The following is a 9934-nucleotide window of genomic DNA, read 5'->3' as shown; positions in this document are numbered from 1 at the left end:
GAAAAGAGGGGAACATATTTCTTAGCCTATAAAAGACTATACTATTTTCTGCTTCTACAAGTGTGAAATATTTTGGATTTACTTGTATTTTAACGATGGAATCCTTGGCCAAAATTTCGAAACGACAGGATTTTGTAGAACGATGCAACGCTGTGTGCGCCGTGAGTCTTTGTTTTGTATACATTTCTCAGTAATTAGTAATATTTAAGAACTCAAACATGTGTTAAAATGTTGATTTTACTCATTTCATTCATTAAACGAATTGTTTGTAAAATTTATTTTAGTTCTTTTAATGAATATCGAGGCTGTTGTTAACGTTAATTTTATATTTGCTGTTGTTAACGTGAATTCTTCTCATAACATGCTTAATTGATTTAATAAGTAGTTTGAACTACTCTCTCAACTTTAACGATAATGCATTCAACACTTAACGTTTATTCCAAATAATATTTCTTTTATGAAATGAATATATATATATATATATATATATATATATATATATATATATATATATATATATATATATATATATATATATATATATATATATATATATATATCCATCCATTTGTTCAATTTAAAATGTTAAATTTATGTTCTAGGTTGGCCGTCATGGTGATACGTCCAATTTATCCATTGTCCTTCTGTAAGAGACGGAGTCAACCCTTATATGTTTCACCAAATGTTGACAAAAGATGGATAAATTTAATTGAAGCAGTGATGAGTACATTCAAATTGAAGACAAGATATACTCCAGCCAACCCCGTTCCATGTACACGCCCTGGTAAAAGATAGTCAACAGCGAAGAAATTATTGAACTACGTTTCAATGTACAATAAATCATTAAACTATGGATAAAAGAAAAAGTGATTACATGTTTTGTTGGTTGGATCCATTGTATTTGTATATGACGTCATTATAAACCACTTATTTCTTTTTTCATGCTATAAGAAAAACCGTTTGAGTGTAATGATTCAAAACGTCGCACTCATAATGTAAAAATTCAACCCTTTTAAGTTATGGATGTAATGGATGCAATAACAATTTCTTTGATATATGTTTGCGTATTACATAAGTAAAGTCATGTTGTTGTTTATATAAATATAATCATATATCATTGTTGTTTGACATTACTAATTATAGGAATTGTAAATGTGATTTATTATTTGTAAAAGATTTCACAATGTGATGATATTAAAGCAACTGTGCACCAGATTATCATATTGCAAGAAAAAACGAAAATTGTTGAAAACTGACATAAACTTGGTATTAATGTGTACAATGCATTGAAACTTGCTAACTGAAGTACCACATAGTTTACAATTTATTTAAGTTTAGCAGTTATTTCGTATTTTTCCATTAAAAAAGATTACTGGGTATGTCTACCTAATAGATTTCATTCCTTATGCTTGACTAGCTAGTCGATGTTATCACGTGATATTACCAAGTTAGGTGTAAAGCTTAAATATACCACTCGATTGAAGTAAGCCTTCGTAGCACAGTGGATACAAAACTAGGTTGCAATTTTGGCGACGCAGGTTCGAACCCGGTCTTCGCCACATTTTTTTTTTACATTTTGGTACTTTTTTACTATTATGATCTCAAAGCGTAACACATTCTATTGTATAATTGTCCTGAGATTCGTTACAGAACACAACTTTTTTGGTGGCAATCTGGTGTACAGTCCCTTTAAATATGTTAAATCTGTTTTAAGAAAATCGTATAGATATTTAGAAAGATTGCCAAATTGATAGTCATGGGCAAAAGTTATTATAGATATCTTACTATCACTAGGATTTTATGATGCATGGTTATTTCAAAGTGTTGGTGATTTTAATATATATATATTTAAAGTGAACTGAACCAGAGATTAAAATATGTATTTACAAAAATGGTTTGCGGAATTCATTAATTCAGCTACAGCCAAAACGTTTGTTTTGTTCACTGACTGTAAGTTACAACCACTTCTGTGTGCTGTTAATAAAGTTAAATTTAGGAAATCATTGACGAGACATAGACTTTCGTCACACAGGTAAGAAATTGAGGCCGGTAGATGGCACAAACCTAAACCTATTTCTGAATTAGAAAAGAAAAGTCAAGTTTGCCATAAAATTTCTTGTTTGAATGTACTTTATTTAGTTATTGAAGAAGACAATACAATACATACATAAAAACTATTTAAATAGATCAAATATAACCAAATTTGTTGAACTTTTACAAATACCAATAAAACTATTCAAAGGAAATTAGCAATGTTTATCCACAAAACTTTTTAATTTAGAGTCCCTGTTGTACTTATATTGATGTTAGAAAACTCATTTAAATGATATTTGTAACCACTGTCACCTCACTATGGTTATATTATATTGTATGTGTACTGTCTATGTTTTTTGTTTGTGTTTCGAAAGTACCTTGTTGGTAAAGATAAGTATACGTGTATTAATATATATCGTGACCTACGATCGATTGATAGAAGTGCATTTAATTATATATATTATGAATTCCATTGGTGTATGTTCATGGGCCTAAGATGCATTTGAATAAACTATGAAACTTTATTATCACAACTCGAGGCTCGTGATTCCACTTAAGGTTTCTGGTTGGTGATATTTTCTTCTATGGCATTGAAGCTATCAACTTCTCTCTCATTCTCTCTCTCCCCCCTCCCCAAATAAGTAGATTAAAATATTTGGCCACGCTGGACATCCTTATCGTGCTCATAGCTTCAGAACATTTTGATGAAACCTACAACAGAGTGTTTTCTATAACAATTTTCCCACAAATTTAAAATTTTAGATATGCAAGAAAAAAATCAATCATGTGTTTTCAGTAAGGATCGAAAAATCCGACGCTCGGGCACGCTGTGTGGCCGGTTACTCGGCAAGCCTCGTTACCGGCTTACGCGCCAGCCCTTGGGTCGGATTTTTCTATCCGTACCGGAAACACATGATAGATACTTACACTCTTCTATTGTCATCACATATCTGCCTCCCTTGTTGAAGACCGTCGTCTGCAGCACAATGGAAACATTATCATATGGTATTGTTTGTAAAGAGAAAAAAAATAACCTTGTTTCCGCATTACACGCTATGCTCGGGTTTGGGATGAACCCTTTTACACGAAAGGCCATGCCAGATACAAATTATCATCTTACGAGGGAAGGTCATTTTCATGGTAGTCAATTTCGTTGTCAGTGCTTCTTATTATTTCCTGATTTCTTATGGATAAAGATATTTTGACCATTTTCGAAGCATGTAATTTAACTGGAGCGTGGGCAGTTTATGATTAACCTTTAGGAATGGCGATTTTGTTATTTAATTGATATTGCTATTTGTTCGTGTATTGGGTGTTGGATTTCTTTGACTTTGGAACGTACATGAGACGGGTTTGGCTGAAGTGAATTTTGCCTTCTATTTTATTGTAGCTATTACTTCATTCATTTAACTTATCCATCTTTGTAAACATTTGGTGAAACTGCAGAGGGATACTGAATATATGGAAGTTTCAAATCGATAAAATTGGTGTAAATTCATACCATGAATAAGAGCTTTAGGTTGTATAAATTCTCGTCACAAATGAGAGGGCAATACAAACCAAAATATAGAATAAACTGAGCATGTTATGATAAGTTTGTTAAGGATACCGACCTAACATAGTCAGTTTTATTGAGATGAGAAGAAGTTTACGTTAACGACAGCACATATCACTATCATGTTTACAACAGCACTTCATGAAAATTCGATATTTATTGAAAACACTAAAATAACATTTAACGAACAATTCGTTTTATGAGAGTAAAACTAACTTTTTAACGCATGTCTGATATCTTAACTATTACAGATGACTAAGAAATATGTACAAAACAAAGAATCACGGCGCACACAACGTCATTTCGAAATTTTGGCCAAGGATTCCATCGTTAAAATACAAGTAAATCCAAAATATTTCACACTTGTAGAAGCAGAAAATAGCATAGTCTTTTATAGACTAAGAAATATGTTCCCCTCTTTTCTCTCAAAATAGTTATTTAGAAATAACTGTCACTTTCTCTCTTGTTTACACCAGTTTTGAACCGTGGTGACACATGTGAGAACCCCGTTGAAGTCACGTGATTCCTCACCCTGGTATTAATTACATAACAAAACCACTTTTCTTTGTCTGTATAAACATATTTACATTATTCCTTTTTAAAATGGCTTCAAAATTGGTCAACTAATCCTTAATTAAGATTTTTCTCTAATTTTCAAGTCATCAGATATAACCTAGCAGACTAAATAACCCATTCCCTGTGATTGATCATATTCTTTCTTCAAGAGCTATCCACATAATCAGTAAGTGAAAACCAGTAAACCTGCGTTTGTCAAATATTATCAAATATTGGCACATTTCCGAGTTCATGCAAAAATCAGTTCACAAGCTAAATGTATATTCATACACGGTCAATCCTCTGTACATTTTATATGTACAAGTTAATATAACTTTACTGTAATTATTCACCTATCACAGTTAAAATACATAGGGCAATATTTAAAATACATGTCTATAGGGTCAAGGGTCATTGTTGTTAAGCACTCTTCTAGTGTAGCGTAACCGCATATTTGCACGATTACCGCCCTTTGTTATAAATTGGCCATTTAGTTTAACAAAGTTAAAGTGAGACTCTTATTCAAAATCAATACTAACCCAAGTATAACAAACATCAATTTTGACTGATAAACTTTTATCTACTTACTAAATAATGCATTTATGGAAAAAAATATTACTGATAACAAGGATGTAACCCTATATTTAATAACAGAAAACTCAAAAATATTAAATGATTGGTAAATGCTAAAAGATTTACTGTGATCGACCATAGTACAATAAGGTAGAAATACCGTGTCGTATGCACATTTCTTTCAAATTAAATTAGGCATCCTTCATAAGAACAAATGTTTTCGACATTTATCAATCTTTTTTGGAATATTAAAATAATAGTATTAATTGTGATAAATCTTATTTGGGGGTAAGAGTGCATCTTTAAATGTCTGGCAGTGTTTTTCAAAGGTAAGTTTTATATTTTAGACTTATTTATTCCATACAAATATTTTATTAGCGACAGTTATAATTAAAGGAATCATGTTAAACATTATTTATTAATCGGGAGTTGTTTTTATCAAGAGTATTAGTAAAAATATTTAAAGCTATCTCCCTTCAAGTTTTCGCAAAGTGGAATACACATGTATACTCGTTTACACATGTTAATAATGAACTCGTCTGCCCGGGGAGTATATAAGCGCGTCGCTCAGCTGAACGTTTCATTGGGGTCAAGTCATAATGCAGCCACTATAGGGCGCGGGCAGACCTTTATAAACTCAACAACAACAACAACGAATGTTTCATTCTGTGTTTGACCGTAACATCAAGCAGTAAACCGGAAATCGTCTTTTGAAAGCAAATAATTAGATTCTTGACCTTCTGGCTGTTTAGTATTGAACACAGAGCAATGCGATCTGTGGCATAAAAAGGCACCAGAAACTTGACATCTATAGGGTTGTCTAGCGTTCCAGTTCAAGTAGCCAGATACATAGAGCATTGCGATCTATTCCTGTGAACGGAGATGGTGGCTGGAAACTCGAGTAAGGCTCATACCTGGCATCTGCGTTGGTCACAGGCACTGCGACCTGTGTGCTGACAAAGGTCCAGGTATTTTGCATCGCCAATAAACAAGCTCCCGTAAGAGAAAGCCATTCATCATTAAAGTGATTGAATTTTATATATACCAATGCATAATCTTTGAACCCAAAAGAAATGAGAAAAAAAGTTTTTTATTTGTAACGTGCGACGTCAAAGAAACACCAACAGATCCCTTCAGAGAAAAGCATGCTCGACCCTGAAGGTGACCGCTGGTCTTTATATACTTTAAACTCTCAATCCACACAGGGCCCGAGTTTTGCTAATTTGCATATTACCAACCAAGTAAACATACGTACTGTGAACGTACTGTCGTCCAAAACGGAATGTTATAATATTAACGTACATCCGCCACCTACAGCGGACCGTTACATTACTTTCCTCTCTATACTATTTATCATATGGGTAAGGCGGTCTTTATATACTCTAAACTCTCAATCCACACAGGGCCCGAGTTTTGCTAATTTGCATATTACCAACCAAGTAAACATACGTACTGTGAACGTATACTGTCGTCTATAACGGAATGTTATAATATTAACGCACATCCGCCACCTACAGCGGACCGTTACATTACTTTCCCCTCTATAGTATTTATCATATGGGTAAGGCAACTCCGTTCCGTACGTGCGACGTCAAAGAAACACCAACAGATCCCTTCAGAGAAAAGCATGCTCGACCCTGAAGGGGTCCACTGGTCTTTATATACTCTAAACTCTCAATCCATACAGGGCCCGAGTTTTGCTAATTTGCATATATCCAACCAAGTAAACATACGTACTGTGAACGTACTGTCGTCTATAACGAAATTTTATAATATAAACGCACATCCACCGCCTACAGCGGACCGTTACATTACTTTCCCCTCTATACTATTTATCATATGGGTAAGGCAACTCTGTTCTGGCAGTTGTCATCATCCCACCGCTGCCACCATTTGTAACGTGCGACGTCAAAGAAACACCAACATATACCTTCAGAGAAAAGCATGCTCGACCCTGAAGGGGTCCACTTGTCTTTATATACTCTAAACTCTCAATCCACACAGGGCCCGAGTTTTGCTAATCTGCATATTACCAACCAAGTAAACATACGTACTATGAACGTACTGTCGTCTATAACGGAATGTTATAATATTAACACACATCCGCCGCCTACAGCGGACCGTTACATTATGAACGCACATCCGCCGCCTACAGCGGACCGTTACACTTGTATTACTCACAATATGATAGAAACAATGAGTATGCTGCTCGTGTACATTCGATTATCATCGCTTCAACATAAACATCAACAGTAATAGTGTGTGTATACCACGTGATAAATTGCGTCATAAGTGATACGTCAGAAGGCACCATCTTGCTTCGAATGATGACTTTAAACAAAGATAACTCATTTCTTAACCATTTTAAATGAAACATAACACAGTCTTCGCCGCTTACGGTGCCGCGCCTTCGTTCTTTTACCAGAATTTGATTGAGACTTTTGTTTCTTAAAACATTTCGACAAACCTTTTCAAAATACGGCCCTCTGGCGGAGCACTGTCAAAACATTATTTTTGAAACAGGTTTGTCGAAGTGTTTGATGAAACTAATCACCTTATCAAACTCCGGTAATAAAACGAAGGAGGGGCTCTTTAAGCGGCATAGACTGCCCTTTGTTTCATTTAAAATTGCATAGTAAAAGAAAAGTTATCTTTGTTTTAAGTCTTCATTTTAAGCAAAATGTTAGCTTCCGACGTAGCATATATGACGTATTTATCACGTGGTATACACACACTGTTACATGCACCTATTACATAAATCCCAAAATTGTTTCACTGTATTGTTGGTTTTAATTAAAAGAGCCAACAACACTAACGCTAGATTTTTAACCACCACTGAGATAGTTATGGAGCTGTTTTCGTTGTAAAAATGTATGTATGTTAAAGCACATGCTGTGCATAATGTGTGAGTCTTTCCCGCAGCACGACTTGTTTCTGCGTATTATAACTTAGAAAGACGAGATTATGACAATTCCATTTCCTATGTATGACATCTTATTTTCTTCTTAAGATTTCATAAGCGTCCTTTTAACGATGCATTTCCAAGATAATTTTCTAAAGTATATCACTGTTGATGTAGTTTTTGAGAAAGTCACTGAGTGCATACATAACATGTCATTTTAAAAACATCTAGTATGAAGCACTAATTGTTTTTTTTTTAGAAATAAATACATTTAGTCGGAAATTAAACAGGGGAAGGAGAAGGAGAATATTAGTTCAGTTATATATAATAATAAAAAAAGAGATATAAATATTTGAGTATTTTTACAGATTTTTTTTTTAATGGTGCACTTTGAAATATCTAAAATAATGAATAATGTCGATAAGTTTATAAATGATCTTCACTGTTTCTGTGTGTTTTTTTTTCTAATATTCACATAATGTAAATCATTTGAAATATTGAAATATAAGCAATATTTCAATTAAACCCAATAATCCCAACAAAAGGTAGAAATGCTATCCTAACAGAATAAATTAAATAAATCCAAGGGTTAAGGCGTGTTCTAGCACTGGTGAAGCTTTACTAAGACTTGTTCACTCTAATTTAGCCAAGTCTTTGCCCTTATATACAAAATGGATATTGTTTTTATAAATCATATAAGAATTCATTTAGTTCTATATATGAAGAACCCTGACAAATACGTGCAATATATCATAGCGGTAATAACAATTTATTTAAATGAATGTAGGTCGACATGCTGACAAAACAAATATATATGGAACTAAGAGAACCAATTCAGATACTAGAATGTCAACATCGGTGCTTTATGTAAAATAAATCGTGGTTTTGTATGCAAACATACCTCCATGATGAGCGAATGTCTTAGCGTTAAGCATTGCCCGGTAGTCTTCTAATACGCCAGGTAATTAAAAAAAAAATTCAAATGTCGTAAATGGACCCTCGTCAAAAAACAAATATAGATACATTAACAAACTTGTACAATCAATGTTCCATTTTTCACTTCTTGTGCCGCAACAAGATAATTTACATAAAGATAAAAACACACATGTATGCTCCATTAATGACAATACAACTGTTTAGATCGCAAATATATGGCAGTCTTAGCGAAAGTAGTAATTCCCCTCATGACAATAAGCATGTTCAGGCCGCGGATATCCGACAGGCTCAGAGATAGATAAAAGCATGTTTAGGTTGCGGTTAAATGGCTATCTCACATGCAGCTATAATTGTATATCCCTTTCCTTACAATATTCATGGTCGGTTCGCGGATATATGCCAGTCCAAGCGATAGTTGTATGCTCCCTTTATGACAATAAGCATGTTCCGGTCGCGGTTATATGGATAGTTTTAGTGAGAGTTTTATGCTCCCTTCATGACAATAAGCATGTTCCGGTCGCGGTTATATGGATAGTTTTAGTGAGAGTTTTATGCTCCCTTCATGACAATAAGCATGTTCCGGTCGCGGTTATATGGATAGTTTTAGTGAGAGTTTTATGCTCCCTTTATGACAATAAGCATGTTCCGGTCGCGGTTATATGGATAGTTTTAGTGAGAGTTTTATGCTCCCTTCATGACAATAAGCATGTTCAGGTCGCGGTTATATGGCAGTCTTAGCGATAGTTGTATGTTCCTTTCATGACATTAAGCATGTTCAGGTCGCGGTTATATGACAGTCTTAGCTATAGTTGTATGTTCCTTTCATGACATTAAGCATGTTCAGGTTGCGGTTATATGACAGTCTTAGCTATAGTTTTATGTTCCCTTCATGACAATAAGCATGTTCAGGTCGCGGTTATATTGCAGTCTTAGCGATAGTTTTATGCTCCCTTCATGAAAATAAGAATGTTCAGGTCGTGGTTATATCGTAGTCTAAGTGAAAGTTGTATGCTCCCTTCATGACAATAAGCATGTTCAGGTCGTGGTTATATTGCAGTCTTAGCGATAGTTTTATGCTCCCTTCATGAAAATAAGCATGTTCAGGTCGTGGTTATATCGTAGTCTAAGTGAAAGTTGTATGCTCCCTTCATGAAAATAAGCATGTTCAGGTCGTGGTTATATTGCAGTCTTAGCGATAGTTTTATGCTCCCTTCATGAAAATAAGCATGTTCAGGTCGCGGTTATATTGCAGTCTTAGCGATAGTTTTATGCTCCCTTCATGAAAATAAGCATGTTCAGGTCGCGGTTATATTGCAGTCTTAGCGATAGTTTTATGCTCCCTTCATGAAAATAAGCATGTTCAGGTCGCGGTTATATTG

The sequence above is a fragment of the Mya arenaria genome, chromosome 13 (assembly GCF_026914265.1).
Source record: "Mya arenaria isolate MELC-2E11 chromosome 13, ASM2691426v1".
In the NCBI taxonomy this organism is placed as follows: Eukaryota; Metazoa; Mollusca; class Bivalvia; order Myida; family Myidae; genus Mya; species Mya arenaria.
The sequence above is the reverse complement of the archived record's forward strand: the minus strand, read 5'-3'. Positions refer to the sequence as shown.